The sequence below is a fragment of the Zonotrichia leucophrys genome, chromosome 1A, assembly GCF_028769735.1.
Source record: "Zonotrichia leucophrys gambelii isolate GWCS_2022_RI chromosome 1A, RI_Zleu_2.0, whole genome shotgun sequence".
NCBI lineage: Eukaryota > Metazoa > Chordata > Aves > Passeriformes > Passerellidae > Zonotrichia > Zonotrichia leucophrys.
The window spans coordinates 58,050,648-58,074,361 of NC_088170.1; the positions used below are offsets into that span (position 1 = coordinate 58,050,648).

At 37.4% G+C, this 23,714-nt stretch overlaps 1 protein-coding gene across 4 annotated transcripts in view; it reads left to right on the plus strand.

The window, feature by feature from the left end:
* COG5 (component of oligomeric golgi complex 5) overlaps window positions 1-23,714 on the plus strand; it is a 173,111-nt gene that overhangs the window by 35,632 nt on the left and 113,765 nt on the right. The gene's annotated exons all lie outside the window — the stretch shown is intronic.

Consider the following 23,714-nt stretch of genomic DNA (forward strand, 5'->3'; position numbering starts at 1 on the left):
AATGCTCACAACCGCGTAATGAGAAGTGTAGCACAATACCTGTTTTAACTAGTAGTGGTGCTAAATAAATCTTGGAAATCATTTCAACGTAAACCCGAAAACCATATTTTTCAAAATTGGTTTGCTGAAACAACTAGTTTAAGAATATCTGAGTATAAAATGTCCTATAGGCAGTTTATAATCTCAGATGAGTGTGGGACTTTTTTTCACCATGATTTAAAAGATTTTTAAGGTTTTTTTGTAAGGTGTGATGAAGTACTAAATGTTAAATACATAAGTAACTGTGTTAAGATGGTAGTTTGGGTCAAATTTTGATGCAGCCCTCTGGTTGTAGATTGTTAATGCAAATACATAATGCAGTTGTGTAACTCAGATGTCTTTATTTCTTTACTTTTTCTTTCAGGCAGACATCCAATATATTATTTATCTTTAGGTAACAGCATGCTTTATTTATTTTTTAAAACAGCTTCATATCCATCCAGCATGCTTCCTGTTTCATACTCTTGCATTCAGAAACCATGTAAATAAAGATTGCAGAAACTTTGAAGAGAGATCACTGGGTACCAGCTGGCTATGCTGAGTAGCAGCTGATTGAGCCCTTTGAGCTGTCTCTGTATCATCTGCCTCTCAAGAGCTTGAAACCAATGATACCAGTATAGCTCTTGAAGGTGATGTGATAAAGAGGATTCCCAAAATGAAAGCATAAATACTAATATATTAAAGAGATTTACTTGCTTCTCTTTCAGTATGACTAAGGATAAGTAAGGAAGCCTGTCTAAATTTAAACAGATGAATCTCTATCTCCCTTTCTAATTCTTCAATGTGTGCCTGAACAAAGATGGAGGTATTGGAGGAGCTGTTCTGTTGGAAAAAGATGTACACACGGAGGAAGATTGTAACAGGATTTTGGGTATATCATGAATACATGGTTCAAAGGCAGGCAAAGGGGTCACAAAAGACTACCGATATGACAGGAGGTGATGTTGGCAGAAGTTTTATCTGCAAAAAGTGTTTGAGAGGAGTGATAAGGAGCTGAGTTGTGAACATATATTAAGCTTAAGTTTTCTGGAGACAAAATCAAGAAAAGAAGCAGTACCATATGGAGGCAATCAGGAGTAGGTGGATGGATAGACATGCTTATAAGCCATTGCTGTGCAGATGCTAGTTAAGATGGTGTGAACAGATGACTTCATCCTCAAAGGGTAGAAGGGAAGAGTGGGCAAAAGGAGCCATGTGCAGGCACCAAGCATAAACAGAAAATGTGCTGTTCTTATACCTGTTTCTATATCAGTACAGATGGGAGAAAGAATTTGACTGGTATTTTGGCTTTTAGGGTAGTGAAAAGTGGGGTGAAAAGGTAATAAGAAGGTAGAAGTATCAGAGAACAGCAGGAGTCCTAAACCAGGAGACTGGTGATGAAGACTTTTAGGTTTGAGAATGGCAGCACAAGGGGAAAGGAAGATCCAGATGGTAACAGAGAATAGACTGTGAAGGGTTGAGGCTGCTGGGTCTGATGTGGGGGGAAAAGAAATGCAGAGAGGCGGGAGCTTGAATCAGAGTGGAGCGCAAGGGTAATTTGGCATGTGCATGTAAAAGGACACTGGGTGCACAGGGGTAGAGATAATGGCAATTGCCATAACACACACCCCTGTAGCACTTCTAAATTCAATTCAGGAGTCATAGCTGTATGTGAGAGTATATTTTTCTGGTTTGCTGCGAGGAGGAAATCCAGAAATTTGCAAGTTGTAGTGTATTTTTGGTCCTTTTATCTACTGTCTTACTTTCTACACAGAGAAGTAATGTCCCAACACTGGCTGTTACTGCATTCCCTACCCATGGTAGGTCATCTCTAGGTCTGAAGGTCAAAGCTCTGCTGTTTAGTTTATAAGATCACCTTGAATCAGTTTCTTGAACTGCAGTGCTTTAAATAAGCTTATTTTGTTAAAAAAGACTCATTAGGCTCAAAAGGTCAAGCAGGGCCAAATGAAGTACCCAGTTCTAATGTTTTTCTATCAGAGTCCTTGATTTTGGAGCTTTAGAATTCTTTTAATGTGTTTTATAGTTTAACTTTACATAAACCTACTGCAGACTATTTTAACATCCAGATGTCATGGATCTTCTTCATGAGGATCTTTATTGGCACAGTTGTAAGACTGTGTCTGCTCACTTCTCTTGTTCTCTGCATTATTCTTGTTTTCTTGCTGACTGTTTCAGCAACACTTTCTTTCCTTGTACTGCACATCTTGTTTCCTGCTCTGAATATTGCTGCTCATTTAGTGACTATTTAGAGTTTTACTGCGTCTGGGTCTAAAAATGTCATCTGTTTTCATATTAGCAAGAGATTTGAGATCCTAACTCATACAATTTTTTTAGTGCCACATAGTGTCTTTAGAGCTCAAGTTGTTTTAGAAAATGAATATTGTGTGGTTTTGGATATCCTACCCTGGGATTGTTGTTCAGCGTTATTTACATGGTGCATCTGCACAATTCCAGCTAGATAGCTCCTCTGTACCTTTCATTTACCTACTCTGAGGAGTGCCATGCCCAATTCTAACCTAGCTTTTCTGAATATTTTGTGATTTGTATCTGTTCTAGCAGTTTGTGAACTATATCTAAAATAGTTTCTTACCTTGTTGTATCTCAGTTTCCTCAATAGTCAGTCGCAAAGAATTTTGTTAGAATATTGATGAAAATCCAGTAATTTCTATAGTATCAAGGGAAAAGAAGCAATGGATAATAGCTGTTTGAGTCTGGGAGTTGTACTCATGTGCCCTTGTTATGCTGAATTTGTAAATGTGTTCTGCTTTCTACCTGATACTGAAATTACAGCTTGCTGGTCTGGATCATGCTGGAGCGTGCTTTTATGTAAATGGTGACTCTTGACCCATACACAAGATCTAGACATAAAGGTTTTTAGTCATAAAGGTTTTTATTATTATTTATGAGTGATATAGTGAATAGATGACAAAAATTCTGTTAGAATTTGTAGATAGTACTATTCTGACTCGGATGGTAACATGGTCTTTTCTTTCTTTTAGTTCAAGTACTTTATTCTCATTTCTTTAATCTCTAGAGAACTGATCTAAGGCTTTTTCCTTTTCTGCAGTGAGGACTGGCTGCAGAAAAATACAAAAAATTCATTTTCTGTTCGGTGTCTTACCCTTAAAGTTTATTTCTTTTTCTCCCTTACTATTGATTGCCATCTTGCTTTGTTTTGTTATTCTTATAATGACTTATTTAGGTTGGGTTTTGTGAGGGTTTTTTTTTTCCACTTTTCTGATATTCATGTTTCACTTGACTGAAAACAGTCCTGCATATGGGACATTGTTGATCTCGGTTCTGCCGCTGTAGAATTACATCCCTGGAAAAATCTGGATTTTCCAGATAAATTGTATGTTGTTTCACTGTGCTTCCTCTTGTATTTACAAAGATGAATACTTTTGGAAGCAGCACAAAGAAAAGTATTTTAAAATAGGCATAGAATAGATAATATATAAATTATATATAAAAAATATAATAGTATATATATTTTACATGTTTATGTATTTTTATATATAATGTGTACATGTTAATTTCCAAGATTGAGTTAATGACAGCATAGCAGCTTAAGTATGGAAAAATTAACTACTTTTGCTATGGAATAAGAATGTCTTATAAGATTCCTTTGGGTCTGTATAACTACTAGGCATAGGTTATTTCTTCAATACTATTCCATGTTAGAACAATTATTGACCTTTTCAGCCCTGGAAGGTTCTGTACTCGTGAGGAAATGTGTAAGTTAGAGAATGCCCTTTAGCTATTAATACCAAACATGTATCTTATTTTAGTTTTGCACAATGAGGTGATACCAAAGAAGAATTGCGAAACCATTGCTGGCTGTCACTCATGTATAGGGAAGGCATCCTTTTTGTTTCATGGCAATAAATTTGGTTAAGCAGTACAGGTAAATAATGGTTCTAGTGTATTATTGCACAAATATTTAAACATTTTAGCAGAAATGGAAAACAGCAGTATCAGTTATGCTCAGGAGGAAAGTATGGCTGTTAAATTTAGCAGTAATTTAAATAACATCAGTCTCACTCTGGCTTTTCTCCATGGAGGTGGTTTGTCCTCTAGTGTAAGCATTCATAATGAGTGGTGCTGTATGTTGTAGTAGTTTTTGGCAAAAGTTTAATTAGTGACTATAAATTTCAAGATATTTTTTCATTTTATTTAAAAATTGTAATATTGCTATGAATTTGGTTTCTCCTTCATTACAATTGTGCTTTGACTATTCTGAGAACTTGAGAGGTTTCTGCTTTTGTAAAATATTCTTAGTTCCAAGTTGGTAATTGTTACTGAATTTTTGTGAGGATTTTCATTATTATGGAAAGGCTTTTGGAATTCTGACATCGTCTCTTTTGTATTGCTTTGAACATACAAATAAAAAAGGCACCTGCTCGCATTGTGTGAGCCGTGTGAAAGCGTGCCTGAAAGAACATTCATTCCCAAAGTTGCAAAGTGGTTTAGCATAGTAGCTGAAATGTTCTGGAGCTGGAGTCCTGATGCTGTGTAGCCGTAGAATGAGGAAATACTGCCTTGTGGTTTGAAGTCCCCTGGATTGCTTACCTTTCTTTCATGCAGGTATTTTGCATTTTGGAGGAACTTTTCAGTGCTGTTGCCCGCTGCTGGTTGGTGCCCAGCACCTCCAGGTCCCAGCTCTTGGCAGCTCTGCGTTTGTGCATCGCACAGCAGCCTCTGTGTAGACCTGTCAGGAAGTGTTCTGCCTGGCTGATTATGTTGCTTGGGATTGGGAGGCAGCTGAAGTTAACATGCAGGGTTGAAACTTCAGGATCGGGTTCAGGAATCTCTGTCAGATATTCTTGTTGTGAAAGTCATGAGTAGCCAGGTGTGCAGGATGGGCTGCAGCCGAGCAGCACTAGCTGCCCTGTTACAATCCCCTGATGCAGGGGTTTGGTTACAGACCTTCCTGTTGTAATATCCTTTAAGTGGAATTGCTAATTTAAAACAAAATGAGAAAACAGGAAGATTTTCTCTAGAGTTGTTTATTCAGCAGAGATCATGGATAGACCTTGTTTCTAGTAATTTTGTAAACTAGAAAGGCGGTACCATTGTCTCTTAATTAAGAGAAAGTGTTCACATGGTGTGCCTAGTAGTGAGCGTTGTTCTAGCTGAAATTAAGAGACAAACCTTAGGATCTTAATTACCCTGTAAGTAAAGAGTGAACACAACATGAATAGGTATCAACTGTCATGTCCCTGCAATTCTTCTAAGGCTAACACAGCTGTGTAAGGGTTACCACAAGGGTGACTTCATATGTGTCAGTCTCGATCGAGTAGCTGCTTGGGCTTGGCTGATCCAGTTTGGAAAGACTACAGAGTGTGTGTAAAGGGACTAGTAGGCTTACTACCCTTAAAATCAAAGTTGAGTAAGTCTGCATGTGGCAGGAACATACTTTGCCTTCTTCAGACAACAAAATAAAACCTAAAGACAGTAGTTAGATTACCCCCCTTGTTGTGAATGTCTGATATAAGCAGTTTAAAATATTGTCAGCCTCTGTGTTTGGTTCAAATGCAGGAAGTTCTCATCAGTCTGACAGTGGTGATGTTCCACAAATTAAATTCTCAAAATCTGAAAAATTATATACACTACGTTTTCTTGTCTGATTTTTTTAAATGATAAATGACTTGGTTGTTCCCTCTTTGCCACCTTGGCTCTTCAGTTGTTTTTACGAGGTTGTTCAGGGAAACTGATAGAAAATCTGTTTATGTAGTGCCATAAAAAGACATGTGAGAGAAGTTTAAATAGTTTAATAAGCTATAATGATAAATGCATAATAACATGGAAATTGAACTAATTTAGTACAGTGTGTTGGCTTCACATTTCCTCTACTAAAAAAAATATTCATGATTGATGTGCATGTTGATCTAAATTTAGATTTGTGTTGGTATCATATTCAGTTTATTTTCGTTCTTCCTCTGTTGTTTGGGTTCATTCATTTTCATAATTTTTATCCGTAATATAGTTTAATTTTTTTATTGATTATTGAAAAACATCTCTTACTTTCTTAAGGGGAAAAATGAAAGAAAAATATAAACCCCTTCATATTTTCTGGGTTTTTTAAAAAAATGTATCTATTGTAGCTGTAGAATCTAAAATAAATACCTAAACTGAGTAAAAATGCATGCATACACATGCATATGAAGAACTAATTTTGTCTGTGAAGCTCTCAAATATCAAGGATTTTTGTGCCTAAACCATAGTTTCAGTTTTTTTCCATCTTCTAAAGTATTTTTAACCTCACTGCATAATTGTTGTCTTTGAAATCACTTACAGTAATACTGAAGCAAACCACAGCTTGTATGAAAAATGCTTTCATTTGCTGTTTTTTGGGAGAAGGCTGAGAGCAGTAGTGTCAGTGGTATGTCTGAGGAAGGGAATGCTGTTTTGCACTGTATATGGTTGATGCCTGGAGCTGGCTTTGCAGTCATTAGGCTTGAAGCCTAAGGTTTTATTTTACTAATAAAATCGTGTGAATTTTAAAATGGCTGTTCAAGACGTTTTTATTGCACTGATGGATGATGAGCAGATACAGGTTTATGGAGAAAAAGCTTGTCAAATTCTTCAGCATGATCTAGGTAATCAATTAAAACATAGGTAGCATGAGTTGTAGTGGTAGGGGCTATGAAATGTAGTTGGAATAGGAAAAAGGAAAAATGTTACGTGCATTATTTCTTGTACTTTTCAAAGTGAGAAGCTTCACTATTTCTAGGTAGGCTAGCAGCTCTGCAAAATAATACCTTGGGTTAGGAGCTCCTGGAGGAAATGTGGAAGGCGAGGAGTAGGAACAGCAACAGCCCATCACCAGGAAAACCTTGTGAGTTATTACCTCCTGACTGCCTGTTACTGTGCTGTCTTTCTAAAAGAGAAATTGCCATTCTGACACAGGTAGAGGTCTTTTCTAGTTCTCATTCTTTCCACAGTAGAAATGGTGCCCAGTGAGAATTTATTCCCTCTGAGACAGCTGGATATGGAGAACATTATTAATCAAGCAAATTGGTTTTAATGCGAGGAAAGAATGAAAGGAGAGGAGAGCCTGCCCTTTGAAAGTGGTTACTACTTTAAACTTGCTGGTTGTTAGGCTTGAAATGTTTTTCTTTGAAGTTGCTTTATGTTATAATGCCTTTTCTGTGGCCTTGCTGTTGAAGTAAAAGGAAAACTCAGCCTCCTCTGTTCCCCCCTCAGGGCAGTTGGGTTTTTACCCTGCAAATTTTATATATATTCTTCAGAAACCTATTTTGCTTGCCACCATCAAAAAATTCTAGGCATCTACCTGTTTATTGGACTCTTGCTGTTACCCTGTTTAATGCTCCCACTCTGAAATCTTGAAGCTGGCCTTATCTCAATAAGCAATACAGGTCTAGGCTAGAATACTTCAACAGGGATTTTCCTATGCTGTTTGTGTGTATCTGTATGTAAGAACTCAGTGGCCCTTGGACTGTTGGTTGAGTGCAAACCTTGATAAATGTTGCAGGCTGTGTTGATAGCATTTGTGAGCGTATAAAAGCCACTCTCAGTAATCTCGAAGCCTGTAGGCAAAGCAGTTATTACAGTATACTTTGGGGCAATAAAGATTGATAGTAGACAGAGTTTTAGTTTGTATTCAGTACCCTTAATCTAGAGTGAATTTATATGGACAGTTAGAGATAGTATGGATTAACATTTAAACTAAGGATTTTAGCTTCTTTGCAATGTCCATGACCGCAATGCCCGAGTGTTGTGTGTCTGCTTCATAGTTTCTGTTCATATTATTGTATTTTGTAGAACAACAATTTGGTTATGTCCTAGATGCCTAGCACAGATCTGGAAAGGCTGTCTGTATTTCATTAATCTGTCCAGTCTCTGTAATACAAAATCAATTTCTTTTTGAAGAATGCATGGACTGTAGAAATTTTCCTCATTTATTCTCTTTGCAGATCTTTAAGCACAGATTTTTAATGACTAACTAGACTTGACAAAGTTAAACCAAGGAAATGCTTTGGAGTAATAGGGAGAGAATTGGGGTTTGAGTGGAAAAAATAGTTCATGTATCTATCTCTCAAGATATGAATTTCTTTTTTTTTTTCTAAAATAAAGTAATGTGTTGGCAAAGTCAGAATATAAATTATTTCTTGTGCTAACTTTACTTTTATCTAAATTGCTTTAAGCCCTCAACTGCATTGGAAGAGGGATTGGGGGGAGCAAAACAAACCTTCACAAGATGCAAATAATTAATGAGATTTTAAAAAATGTATTGATGAAACAGTATAGAACTCTACTTCATCATCAGTCTTTTCAAAATTAAACACCCCCCTCTCTGAAGAAACAGGCCTTGCAGTATGCATAGATTATTAAGCACAGGGCAAAAATGCAAAATTGCATTTCACCTGTAATTTGACATTGAGAAGTTGTTGCTTCTGACATCAACTAGGAGGTTAAATGAAGTGTAAAGATGCTTCATAAATAAAACCTGTAACAAGCAGTACCATGCAGTTTAACAACAGTTAACCAAATCAATATTATGAGTAGAACAAACTGGACATTATGTTTTTTGTGTGGTACTTTGGGTTCTGCCATACTGAAAAGAAACTGTTACTAATATATTAGGTGCCTTGTATTGGTGCATTTCCCCTTCTGTCATTCTTGCCAGTGCCACCTTAGGTGTGCGTGATGTGGCAGGAGGAAGATGAAAAGACGCCTGTTGAGGATGAGCCAGGCATGGAGTTAGTTGCATGAATATTTGATGAGAACTAAAGGAGTCACACACAAGGACAGGGAAATGGTGAGAATTGTTACGAGGGTGACTGAGCTGCTCTTCAGATTTATTTATATAGGCTTTCTTCCTTTTCTTAATGATCTTTTGCTATAAATAGAGGATGTTGAGTGTTGAATTTCATGGTCGCTTTTGTATGAAGCTGCTAGGAGCTTGACTTGTAGCTCTGCTTTAAGTTTTGGATGTTTTGAAAAAAATTCTTCAGCAATATCAGTATTTCTTCACTTTGGTACCACAGTATAATTCTGTTGGGTACGACTGCCATGTATGGCAGTTGGCTGAATGGCACCCTGTGATCAGCTGGGCACAAAATTGCCTTGAGTAGATTTGATCCACAACACAAGGAAATGAGAATGGAAATGGGATTGATCCCAAAAATTCCATGAACCAGCAGCTGCAGAGGGAACTGTGGATTGTAGAGAGTCCACATAAAATTGCTAATCTGTAATTTTAAATCTTTGTTTAAATCTGTGATTATGATGCAAAGTTTTTCTTTCTGTGCTAGCCTGGAAGCATCTATATTTTCAAAGTATGTTTGAAGATTGCTGAGAGTTGCTAGATGTAGACACTGAAGAAATGAATTCACCAAATCACTAATCTTTTTAATTTTTTAGATTCTTTTTAGAAATACATCCAGCTGATACAATTGAATATTCTGGTTTTGTGCGGAGTCTTGGCTAATGCATCTGTTGAATGAATGAATAAATAAATGGAAAGAAATGCAGTTTTAATTCTGGGAAAACCTATTTTTATTTTTTTGCTTGTAAAATTGGCAGCAATATTCTACTCTAGGATAGCATTATTGGTTACTGACACAGTGGAATAATAGTAGCAGTTAGAAATACATGTGAATGTTGCTGAGTTTTATAGCTTGAGCTTTTATTATTTTTAAGTAATTTTAGCACCTGCAAAATAATGCAAGAAGCTGGATTCTCTTTTGACAAATAGTACACATTCACAGGTTAATGTATAGCTTCCAGTTTCCATTGATACTATTGTCTAGTAAGTGCTTGTTAGATATCAAAGCAGTGAACAGTGTGAGCAGGTCACAGATTAGATCAGCCTCTTCTTTGACAGGCTCAAGAAGGCAGCCAGATAGCTATTGTTTTACCCTCTGAACAGAAAAATTTACTCCTTTGGCTGTGTTTTGGCTTTTGAATTGCCACTGAGTTAGTAATTTATTTATTTGTTTTGATATTTGAATTATATTTGAACGTCAAATGAGAAAATTCTGTTATGCTGCCTCTGGGAGAAGGAAATAATATCCAAATAGTTTTAATTACTATTAAAACCCAGCTCTTTGCTGCTTTGTTTAGCTGATGCATACAGGGCTACGCAAAATGCCTGCTGTGTCCACCACCCAAGGCATTCTCAGCACTGTTCCAGCTCCTCCACCAAACCTGGGATTTTGGGGTGCTGACTCAGCTGGCACAAGACAGCTCTTGGTGCTCTTGAGGAAATCTCTGATTGCTCGACGTGATTAAAACCACACGTGATTAAAACCAGTGTCACCACTGCCATGACAAGCAGTGCTCCATGTGAGCCTGACATGTGCAGCTGAACACTGTGCAGAGTATTCTGTAACTCCTGTGATAAATGTACCATAGTTATATTTTGTATGGATGTGTGTACATGTACAAAAATTATAAAATGGTTATAAAAATGACTTGATTCACCCAACTGCTATGTATTACACTCTTTCTGGCAACAGAAACAATGTCATTTTTGAATTCTTCAAATGGAGATTCTCCAATGCATGGTGCATTCTTCAAAGAGGAATCTTGTTTTGAACAGGTACCAAGAAAGAATGGTGAATTTAAATTTAATCTCCTTAGCCCAGAGGCTTTTTAAAATAACCTTTTTACCAAGGATGAGCATGCTGCAACGGCAATGGAAAAATCAGTTCAAGCTGTAGTTTGAATGGACATTTTTAGTTTGAATGGACATTTTGACCCTTGTTTTATTAATTTTGACAGTGGAGATAATTTTCACCCTCTTTCCCATTTAACAAAAGTTTTTCTTTCAATGTTTTTTCTGCTTAGAATTATCAGAAGTAGTATTATTATCTTTGAGGGCATTGGAAAGGAGAAAAGGTGGACACAGATCTACTTAAAATCTCAATCTCTGATAAAATTTAGATTTTTGTGCAAATGAAGTAATAGCATACCTGTCTTTTTATATTTTTAATAGAATCATAGAATCATTAAAGTTGGGAAAGACCTCCAAGATCATCGAGTTCAATCTTTGACCAAATACCACCATGTCAACTAAACCATAGCTCTAAGTGTCATTTCCAATAGTTTCTTGAGCACTTCCAGGGTTTGTGATTTTACCACCTGCTTGGGCAGCCTATTGCAATGCCTGATCACCTTTTCAGTGAATAAATTCTTCATGATTTGCGATTTTCCTTTGTGTAACCAAACCAGTTCCTAAAGTTTAAAGAAATTATGGATTTAGAGTTGAAGGTATAAGAAAGCTCTTTTCTTCACTTCTCCCGCGTTGGTAGATTGCCTAACTCTCCATTTCTAGTCATGGGTAGAAATAAGTCAAAGGGAAAAACAAACTGGGGCAAAAATAATTAATCAGCTGGGAATGGATGCAACATTGGACAAAATCCTGAGGTGGTGTTAGGTAGGAGACAAAGAATGATATTTCTGTTATAACACTGTTTGCAGGACTTCTCTGGTTGCTGGGTTTAAGTGGAAATTTTTTTCTCAGACAAGTTACTTTGTATTCAACTTCTTCCCTTTATAAAAATGCTTAAAATGGTAGCCAAAAATGCTGTGAGATCTTAAGATGGGAACAATTGCTACCTTCTAAGAGTTATTTAAAAATACAGTCTTTATAATTTATAAGCAATTTTACAAACTGCAACCTTGCATCATGATTGAAAAGCAGTAGGGAAACTGATTTTGCTTCCAAGCTTCATGCATCAAATGCGTTTTTAAATATGAGAAAGGACTGTAGCAATTGCATCTGAATATAGTATTTTCCTTTCCTTAACTGTTTAAAGCTGAGAATCATTGGCTGTGTAAATATTGATAGCTTTAAAGACCAGAGGAAAAATTACTGTGAAAAACATAATCTGGATAGACTCAAAATACTGCAATTTCAAGATAAGATTTTAAACAGAATATGCTAAAGCTAATTTGAAGTAATTCCCCCTTAATAATAATAAAATATACAAGTCCCCATGGTGCCCCATCACCTTTGTGCAGAAAATGGCAGCAAGAAAAAAACTGCCACTGCTCAAAGGATCTTTTACAATTACAATTGATTGAAAAAATTAACAGTGCATGTAACACATAAAATTTCTTTCATTAAATATGAACTTGTTTGAAACATAGACTGTAGCCCTTCATCAGTGCATACAGAGTGATACTTTACTCATACTTGAAGAAGGAAACCTCTTAGTGCACACCATTGTGTGTTGGTTGCACAACCATTGCAGTTGTACATGGTTTTTAAATTATCTGAAAAATTGCATCTTCTCAGGCTTTTTTCAGGATTTCCTTGCTTGAACTTACATTAAAGTAAGCACAATTGAAGAAATGGTGATGGAGTTACGCTCTCCTTTCTGTTAGTAATCTAGATATGATCTTTGATACATTAGGAAATATTAATTAATGCACTAGTTCCCATAACTACTAGAATGACTTCACTGATGTCTGCATTAAGCTGATGCTTATTATAAAAAACCTGTTTTTGTAGTTGATCGTGGTAATAGAAGAGACAAAATTACAATTTTGCTGTTGTGAATATAATAAACACTGCTCTTATCTGTATTACCAAGGCACACACATCTGTCTCTGGTGGAATGTAAAGCACCATGCTGGCTTTCTAGTAAAATACTAAATATTAGAAGTAAGTATTTTCTTACTGGTGATTGCTGAACATGTGAATAAAACAGATTTATGGATGGTAGGGTTTTTGGTATGTTTATGTGAAGTTTCTATCATACTGTTATGCCACACTTGCAGTTAGAATATCTATGCCTTGAGTTCTTAGTGGAGTGATCTGGATCTCAGACTGAACAAACCAGGCTGGATTTTGAATCAATTAGAGCATTTTTAAGTCTGGAGTTTATTTTTAGCCTTGAAGGGAGTTCAACAGGCAAAGATGTTTTACAGTTTCTACTTTATAACTATGTATCATCTTGGACAAATCCTTTTTACCTTCATTCGTGGATGGATTAAATAGATTGGCATCTTGCTTAGACAGAACCTAAGAAAAGCACAAAGAAAAGGCAATTCTGTCTTGGAACATTACACTGCAGCCCTTTCACCTGCCTCTGAATTGCAGTGAATGACACTTCCTTCTTCCTTTTGATCTGAAGCTTGATTTATAAAATAATAGTTTACTGTTCTATAGTAGCACAGAAATCAGGGTTATGAGGTTGGTTCAGAAAGAGTGTAAATGAAGAGAAGGACTGGCATACATACCTGTAGAAGGAAAATAGTTATGTTCCTTGGTTTCCCTGCATAAGTGATCCCACTTGAGAAGGCACGAGTGCAGTGATCCCATTCTCAGAGAAGTTCTCTGAATTCCTGCTCAGCGAATAGGAAGTCATTGTAATCTTGAAGTTTATGGACTTGTGCTTCTGTTCCTAGCCCCAGTTTCAGGTTTGAAAGTCTGAGCTGTGAAAGTTTTGATTCATCAGTTTCACAAATTCTGAAGTGTTACTTACTTAAAGCAGGTTGAGGTAGTTGCACCAGTGTATTATGTAATGTTATACTCAAAAACATTCCCCCTACCAAGGTAGTCAGAAGAAGCTGGTTTATATCACTCTGTTGTAATGTATAATAGGTGACCTACTTTCATACTTTCTGCATGGGAACACAAAGAACAACACTATATTTATGTACTTTGAGATCTTCCTACACATTTCTCCATCCTTTCTTTCTTTAGGTTTTTCCTCCTTTTTTCTATTCTATGCCCAGAAATTAGAGATTCAATGAAATAAAATGACTTAAGTTTTTTCATTTGACCAGGGTATAGAATATGCATAAATTTCTAATAAATGTAATCCTAAATGTATATTTTACATCTTTTTGAAAATAAGAAGGATTTTTTTTTACTCATGTGTCTTTCATATACCTTTGTATTTGTCTGAAATTTAGGTTTTTGTATATGTGTCACATAATTTTTTTAAGAAACTCTTCAGTCTTTTTATTTAGTTTTTAGTGGTTTTCTTGGTAAGGGAGGAACTCAACTGTTGCATAATTGACTGTGAAAAATGTATTATTAAAACTGATACAGGGAAAATGCTATTAGATGTATAGCTTAAACTAGACTCTTCTCCTTGCACTGACCTTTTCTACTGTATAATAAAACATACTATTCTAACCAAGTCAGATAGCAGAAAATTTTCCAGCAGTAATGTTTTTCAGATTCATGGCATCTGTTCAATTGGCATTTATGAAGCACTTGGAGATACTCAGATGAATGAGGCTGTGTTAGTCTATGTGTTAGAGGGCACCGTTAGTAGGAGCAGCATGTCTAAATAATTGCATCTTGGACTTTTATAAATTTAGTTGTATAGAAACCATCCTAAGTAAAACAGCCTATGAAAGGCAAAACATAAGCATTAAATTCTTGGATGCCTTTTATTGGGAAAGCAGGATTCATAAAAGCACAGTATGTTGCAGGCTTTATTTCACAGTTCTGCCAGCACGAATCCAATCTGAGCTTGAGCGCAGCTGCTATTCCTGCCAGTCCTCCTCACTCTCCTGATGGAGCCTGATCAGCTCTCTTTGTTTTCTCTGCTCGCTTAAAATGAACGGCGTTTAATGATCTTCGCTAATGAATTTGTGATGTCCTGTTCAGGGACTTTTATCTATGGAGTGCTTCCCCCCAGCATTAAAATATCCTTTACTGACATAGTATAGGGTAAGGTAATGAGAAAAAATAGATGTGAAGTTCAGGATGGATTGTGATGGATAGAAATACATAGAGAAAACTAGATGTTCTTACAACAATTGTGCTATTCTTTTTATCCCTGTAACACAGTTACTCCTCCTCCGCCCCCCACACAACAGATTTGTAATGAAAGAATAGAATCTTGTGCAGGCTGCAACTCCCAAAGGTAAAACCCACAGTACTAGACTTCCATCTGTATAGCCTATTTTATTTCAGGGAGATTTCATTTAGTTTTCCTTGGTTAAATTAGTCTGAAATACTGTCTTTGCAAGTTCATTAAAATTATTCTATAATGGGCGTCTACCGTAATTTTTGAAGTTGTATGTTCAGTTTCTTGGTGGTGGTGCTTGCTATTTACCTGATGTTCTTGTCATCCTTTCTGCCATGTTGTGATGTTTGTCGTGCTCTCTTGCCTTTGCACTCACCTTCATGGCCAGTTGTGTTGTTCCTGACCTTTCTCTGTAGAAGTCTTTTGACCTGTCCTCTTCCACCCTTATAGTTAAAGAAAAAAAAGTCACCTGTGTTAGTTATGTGTAATTGGAGTGGAGAAGGGAATCGTCTTTAGTTGAATAATATATTTTTATAGAATTTAGGAAGAGTATTTCACCTGAATACTTACCTGTAATGTTTACATTTACCCAATGTAACCCTTACTGATTAGTAAGGGCTTTTATCTGCTTGAAGAACCTAAAGCAATACATGTACCAAAAAAAGCTCCCCAGGGAGGGGGATAGTGCTGGGTTTTGTTTCTATTCTGCAGCCAGCATGCTAAAATGGACTGAATCAATACTGGATAGTTTCTTAGGAGCAGTTAGGATCACAGAAGGCCTAATCCTGATGAGATCTGTGCACTTGGATCATTTAATATCTTGCACAGCTACGGGAGCAGTGAATCCTCAGTGCTGAGTAGTGTAGGACTGGGCACAGGCTGCTGAGAGCTTGGCTCTCACTGCTCCACAACTGGGAGTGCTCCAGGAGTTACTGACCACTGCTCTTCACTGGCTTGTAAGACACTTGTTGTCCCTCTCCTTTGCCAAGTAATCAATCCCTCTTCCTCTAAAACATGAGCAAATAGCTGAATGAAGTAAGTGAATTACTATGAATATACATAGGATCCACCTAAGTTCTTTCTGGAAGGGCAGTGATTGAACATTTGAAAAAAGATGACACCAGTTATTATCTGAATAATCTGAACTTGTCTAATTGCCATTTGGAAACCGTTTGTACTTATTGAAGGTACTTGTTTCAATACTAGATAATCTGACACTTTTTTCCCCAAGTTTGTTGCTCTGCTCAACTCTGTTCTCTAAAGAATTTCTATTTCTGCTTTGAAATTTTTGAGTGCTTTTGCCACAACTAATTTGTGCATTAACTACTTTATATGTTGAAGGCATGTGCTAATTAGTGCTAATGAGTTACTGAGTAAATGGAAATCAGAATAGATACTAGTTGCTGAATAAGACAGTGAAAACTTGCTGTCTGTACAAACCAAAACTTTACAGATTCAGATATAGAATTTACACAGTTCTGTTTTTTTATTGCTTTAATGTGAAGCTTCCTACACAGAGTGGATTAAGGGCTAACTTCCATCTCTGGTTAACTGATATAAATTGTTCTCCTGTGATCCTTTTCTCCTTGCATGTCTGCCAAACACAAGTGCTTGTTCCTTGCATAGGTGTTTGAAGAGGAGTGAGGAGCTGATGCTGAGCAGTGGCTGAAAGCTACTGGGGTCATTTTCAGCAGAATGCCTATGTGGGTGCACACGAGAGGAGAGGAGATGACATGGCTGGGAGATGTGGAAGGGAGGGAGCAATGGCAGCTGGAATAAAAACTGATAGCATAAACTGATGTGGAACTGAAGCTCAAGAGACTTGGGGTCTGGTACCAGATCAGTATCTTCCCTTTCTTAAAATCTGTAGGATGGTCAAATTACATACAAGTAAGTGTCTCAATTATTATCTTTCCATGGAGATCCCTGAAGACTCAGCAAGAGGTGTAGGAGAAAGGGACATTCTAGAAGAGCTCAGAATGAGTAAATGAAATGACTCATAGTCTGGACCAGTTGAACATTTGCTTATGGCAGAATAATTTTGAATATGGCACATAATCAGACAATCAGAAGTCTAACCAGTACGTCTGGAAACAAGTTTTGCCAATTAATTTTTACTCTATCTCTATTGTAATAGCATTCCTTTGATATTGCACATAGCTATTGGTGTGATCTGCATGCTGTGGGTTGAGAGTACCATGATATCTGTTATGGTTTTAAATACATTTTTCTAAATGTGAATGAGAAAATTAAAGTAATTAATTTTGCATGGACTCTGCGACAAGAATTGACCACAGCCATCTTGCTAGCAAGGTTTGCACATTCTTTTTATCATCCTTTATAACTGATTTTCTGTAACTACTAATGGAAAGAATTTAATAAAAGGTGATAAACTCAGATGATTTTTTAAATAAGGTTACAAGTCTGATAAAGCATAAATGTGTTAACACTACCGAATTCTGTAGACCTTTTAATACATTTTAATTTAAAAAACCAAGTAAGAGGTAAAATGCAAAAGACAAACCCTGAGCAACTGGAGTGATATGAGTCAATGGCAGAGCAGCTTTCCCATGTAAAAGAATGGTTTCATCCTTGTTTACTTTCTTTGTAGATTTTATACACATCCGTGCAGAGTCCTTAAGCCTTCAAACCGTTTTCATATTTGAGCTGGAACTCTTCTGTGAAAATAATATCTTGAAGAAATTTTGATAACGGTTTTTCCCCGAACACCTCTAATTTTTATTGTGATTTCCTTATTCTGTATTTTTAAAACTCTTTTATACTTCATGAGCTGTTTTAGGAGCACAAAATACCCCCTTTCTGTCAGAAGCTGACTTAAAATTCCATCCTTCATCCATCCGCCAAGCACCTATTGTTACTTTTTGAATTTAAAATTAGGGCTTAATGTCATAAACCAGTAGAAATACAGTACATCTAATATAAGTATTAATGCTATTTTTAAAACTTACAGGATGGGAGAAGAACACAAGTGAGTGGCAGTTGGTATAGTTGCTGGGACAGGATGTAAGGGATTCATAGAGAAGAGCCCTCCTGTGTGAGCAGAAGCAGTGAATTGGGGTGAAGCATCAGACAATTATCTGCAGTTTTGTTCCTCGATCAATATGCAGTTGTTTCTTGGTCATATTGATCTTTTCTGCTTATTTAGTGTACTTTCATTTTATGAGACCTATGCAATCATTTAATGGAGTAATTTGAATTGGCTATGAATTATTTTCAGTTACTGTGACATTGTTTTTAACATACTGAGTTCATTTACTGGATATCTGTACTGTTACTGCCATTAAGAGAAGAACAGCTCATCCACAGAACCAGGCAACTGTCTGTAGCCAAGTGTCCCATGTTAAATGATTTGACCTTCTTGAGAAAGTTGCACGCCCTAAGTATCTCTGAGTGTACAGGTATTGTTCAGTAGTTTATTTGGCTGTTTTGGTGATTTTCTTCTGTTTGTTTGCTTGTTTACTCTGAGAACTGGGGAAGTACCAATTCGCAGCAGAGCAGTTTGATCGCAGTGTGAGCAGTGCTGCAGATCAGCTCGCTTATCGTAGCCTTTGCTGACAGCAGCCCGTGCCGAGCTGTGACAGCATCATCCTGAATTCTCAGCTCGCTCTGTGCCTGCCGCTTGTGCTCGGGGCTGCAAACCCGGGTGAGTGCCTCCTGCAGAGCCCCACACTGCAGTGCCCTGGCCTTGTGCCCTTGCAGTGCTCAGGTGCCTGGGTGCCTTCAGCCTGGGCTGCACTACACAAGTTTTGCTGTCATGTCTCTTCCAGATACTCCTTTCAGCATACACGGAATGCTGTAAATGCATTTTTGCCAAGTCAGGCTAAGTTAGCTCTGGATTGAATTGCACCAGCAGAAGCCCTTTTCTACACTTGGGCTTTTTTTGGCATAAAAATGCAGTAGACCTTTCACTTCATCCCAGGATGGTGCACTAAGAAAAGTTCTTTATTTAGAGCTGGACTTAATAGGTATTAAGAATAGAATATAGAATCAACGTTGTTACACTTTAGTAAGCAGAGCTAGTGAAAAATACTGGGTGAGTCATGATGAATGCTGTGAGTATTTTTTTTCTATCCCCCTTTTTTGTCCTCAAAACATTTTGATGGGGCTGGTTTAACAGATGGGCAGAAAACCTATCACTCTGTGTTAGAAAACCGTTTCCAGATGAAGAACAGTTTTCTTAAGTCATTTGTACTCTCTTTTCTTTGTTCAACATTGACTGAACTAGTCAAAACATTTTAAGCACATTAAGCAATAACATATTAAGTAAGTCTATAAAATAATTAAATTTGAACTAGAAACTAAGAGTTTTTAGAAATATTTACATTAATATTTGACTTAGTATAGATCTTACAATGACTACTTTTGTATCTTCTAGGAACGTTGTACTGTAGATAAAGAAAATGTTTGTTAAGGTTGATGTGCTGTTTCATACTGAAATATTTAGGATTATCTGGTAAATTTATTTCTGAATTGACAAAGAGCTGTGCTTTCCCTTTTTTGTAAATGCTCAGCTATGATGATGAAGCACAGAGACTTCAGGATTATGTCTCTCCTGCCAGAAGAGTTTGTGTAGAGTTATTAAGGTGTTGCAGCACCTTTTGTTTTTTATGGACTTTTTTCCAGTACATTTTCTTGTACAGGAAATGCACAGAATTGCTGTACCCAAATTCAGGTAGAGGTTTAATGGTTCTTCCTTGTCTGTTTTGGTCCTGGTCACTGCTCTGATGAACTTTTATGAGTCTGCCCTCTACACGTTCTTTGGGAAGACCCAGACTTTTAAAATTTATGTAAGGTTAATAGTCTGCAAAATATTGCAGAGTATGAGCAAGTACTTGGCAGGAAGTGCCAAAAAGCTGTGGCAGATTTATGTTGTGCTCTGTAGTCTCAAACTGGGTTCAAAGGACACTGTTGATAACAGGTGACAAGCAATACACCATTAAATAGCTCTTCTGTGGTGGAGATGAGTCAGGTAGTTATAAATTTCTAAACACATTTGCAAAGCAGAATCCTTCTAACAAAAAATGTTTGCAAGTTTTTTGGATCTGCAATTTGATGGAATGCTGGTGAAAGGTGTATGCAGATTTGGGGTTCTTTTTTTCCCTGTCCTCATTGTGTGAAAGGGGGATAGGAGAATCTTGTAATTTAATCATCCAGTGTCCAGTAATTCTCAAGTCCCTTCAGTGTCTCCAGTATGTTTTACCTTACGTGAGAGAAATCTCTGATCTGCAGTTTTTTCCTCATTAAGATGCTCTCTGTCTTACCTCTGCCTGCAGGCTCTCTGTGCAGTTCTCACCACTGAATCGTTTGATTCCTCTCAAGCCCTCGCTGGAGGGGAGCCAGCAGCAATCACTTTCAGGAAGAGGCAGTAAGAGAAGTGTAGCTGAAAAACAGCTCCTTAACCTTTCTCCATAAAACATGTCACTTGAAAGGGGGATACTATAGCATCCTTTGTTACCAGGCCCAGACTCTTCACACCATGCCCCTGTTATTTCAAAAAATACCTTTGAAGATCTGTCTCAGCTGCTGCATGTTCTCTGGAAAGGGAAAGTCAGTACTGTGCCTCCATGACTGTATTGCTGGCTTGTGCAATGTAGGATTGAAAAATCTCATCCTACTTTTATGTATATCCATTTTTAGATGTTATTATCACGATAAAGTTTGAGAACCTAACTTTAGATCCTGTTTAGTTTTCAGGGCTCTGAAAACCTGGGAAGTGCAGAGCAAGAGTTCCGTAGAAGTTCAGGAATAAGTTCAGAGAAACACAGTAAAACGTACATGCCAATGTTACTTGGAAACAGAACTGTGCCTTGGTTTCTTGAGGACTGACTCAGATTTTAGCTCTTAACTCTATTGTTGAGGATACTTCCCTTTGTTGTTTTCCAGGGAAGGAAGGAGGGGTTAGATCCCTCTCTCCCCCTCCCCATGTTCTTCCTCTTTCCTGACTGTGCATCATATTTTCCAGTTTTACCTGGGGTGAAGGGTGAGGGAGACTGAGACTCACAGCAGCATGCGTGGTTACTTGGAGAATGAAGGTAGAATGAAGAGCATATGAGCAAACAATACTTTGACTCCTCAAAGACATGAAGCATGTAGAAATATTCTGAAATGTTCTGCTTTATCAAGAACCAAGGAGATGTTTTCTTTTCCTGTTTTTTCTTTTCTCAGAAATGTACTTTTGGTGGCTTGTGTATTTTATTAACTTTAAATGATTCCCTCTGTCAGCCCACACAGACATCCCTCCTCTTAGTTGCTGCAGGGCCTTTGATACTCAATTTCTTTTTTTTTTGCCTCATTCCATTTCTAAAATGAGGATTGTGTTCTACTTATTTTTACCCTTGCAACAGACTTCATGCAGAATTTTGCCGTCATTTCTTGTGGCGTATGAACTTTAAACGATTATTTTTAAATACTCACCCGTCAACCCCTCTTCTATTTTTCTTTCTTCTTACAAGCCACTACTTGTATATGACATGATGGAAAACTGGTATTCTCTAAATGAGCCAATGAAATTATTTTCCTATTTCCTGTTATCAAATACAAAATTTTATTATTGAAGCCTTATGCTCCTAAGGAGTGCTCTGTCTTACCTAGAATGACTTTGAAGACCTGTCTGATTTCCCCTTACTCTAGCAATTTGCCTTGATCCCTAACACTGCTCACTGAATTCAGATCAAACATAATTAACTTTGTGGTTGAAAATGAGTCTTCAGGAGAGTTAGAAGATGAAACTTGGAGTTGTTGCTTTCTGGGAAGGTTTTACCTTTTGGAGTCCAGTTTTCATCCAATTTGTGACAAATAGGCCTTACTTGCTTTTTCCTCTGAAATTATTTCATAACATAATATGACATAATCAAAATATATTTTTTTCTTTAAAGAGGAAGCAATAGCTGCTTCCAAGCAGTTACTGAAATGTCTTATAAAATGCATTTCATTTTGAATTCTCATTTATGATAGCATAAATATGTGGATTTTTGAAGTCAGTGCCTTGCAGAGACTACACTTTTCATTGTTAGATCATTTGTGTAAATCAGATGGCAATTCTGTTAAATCTGGAGTGCTTGTACTCTTGTAGTCCCAAAGCTTTATTCCCTTTTCAGTGCTTGCTTTTGGAGAGTGAAGGAGCTGAGATCCATGGGAGCTGTGCCAGCAGCCTGCTGGTGGCTGTGCTGGCCATCACAGGAGGACCCAGGGTTGCTGATCTGATGGTGACTGCCTCTCAAAGGTCACTGCCAACGTGAGCCTCTGCCAGGATCCTCTACTTCAACCAGTCCTAAAAGCCATTTTATTTACAAATATGATCTGTGTAATGTCTCCTGAAATGCAGTCAGCTAATCCTGCCTTTTTAGTTACTTGCAATGACTTTAACTGAATCAGAAAACAGAAAGAACTAAAAAGTAGTGATGTCATAGGGTTCATGTGGTGGGAGGAGTCCTGCTGCAAGCAGCAATTTGCAGTGGCTGTCACCAAGCTCTGTCCATTCTGCCATGCTGCAGGTCTTCTGTTATGGAAGTACCAAGACAACCATGTTCATTTAAGATACCCAGTAGCTGGAATTTTTCAGTATTTCAGGCTCTCAAATCTTGAAAAAAGCTTTTTGTACTGAGAATGATTGAGTATTGTTGACCCCAGTGTGCTGTTGTGTCTTGCTGATATTTTTGGAGTAGTTACACCTTACAGCCCTTCTGATACTTCCTTTTTGCCACCTTCTCACCATTTCAGCAATCCAATAATTACACAAGCATCCAAAACCAAACTGCCTCCTCTTCTAAAGGGCACTGCAGTCAAGCTGAATTTCATACTGAGACTGTTTACTGGTGCCTCTGGCTGCTTTAGTGAAAGTTGGTTTTGGGGAGCCTCTATCTTGGAGCAGCTCTTACTGCACTGTACTTTCTGGCTACTTCCAGCCACAAAAACAAGGCAGCTTACATGTGTCTCTGTGTGACGTACTTATGAATTTAGGACTTCTAACTTTTCCCTGACTGTCTGTTTCTGATTTTTTTTTTATTTTAACTCTTTTTTTTTTCTTTTTTTTAGAGGGTCCAACACACAGAAAGTAAGTTGCAGCTGTACCTAAAGTACCCTAGACTTCATAATTTTCTATAGGTGTTCATCTTGCAATACTTTCCTTGTGTATTTTTTTCTAACAAAAAGTCTTTTTTCATATACTTAATTTGCAAATAAAATGGCAAAGGTGGTCATAAAATCAATTAAGTGAATCAAAAGTTTTGCTTGATAGAGTGGTCATGGACTTCTTTTTCTCAGTTGGTAGAACTTAAGACTTTTTGTTGCATGGTATTTGGAGTCATTAAGTACCCAGAGGGGTCAGGCTTAGGCTCAGCACTGGCTCTGCTGTGGTTAGGGAATGTGCCTGCTGTTTGTCAGTAACTCTCTGTTGGGATTCTTGTGCCAGAGACATAATTATATAGTGTTAGGTAAATCCATTACTTACTAACCCCAAGATTATCCAGTGAAGGAATACATGGCAAATGCTCCTGTGACACTGTGAGGGTGGAGGTGTCAGTCAGCTGTCAGTGGCCACCCCCTATAAATGAGCTTTAAATGGCTGAGGGGCAATTATGATGGAGGTACATGGAATCATGAATGCTGCAGGAGGAGCAAAGGAACACAATGAACAGTCACCCTCTTCCATTACAAGCCCAAAAAAGCGCTGAATGAAACTGTCAGGTGGCAGGTTCACAGCCCAAAGTTGCTGCCCCATGCAGTGAGTGCTTCAGTTACCATGGGGAGCAGTGATTGTGAAATGTTTCCATGAGTTCCCTGAGTATTTTATAATTAATGGAAAAGAAACAGAAAGTGAGGATTATTGAACATGATAGTACTCACAATACTTGTTGCTCACAATATTGCTGAACCTGAGCTGTTGCTCTGTGGAGCGTCTGCTTTCCAAGTTGT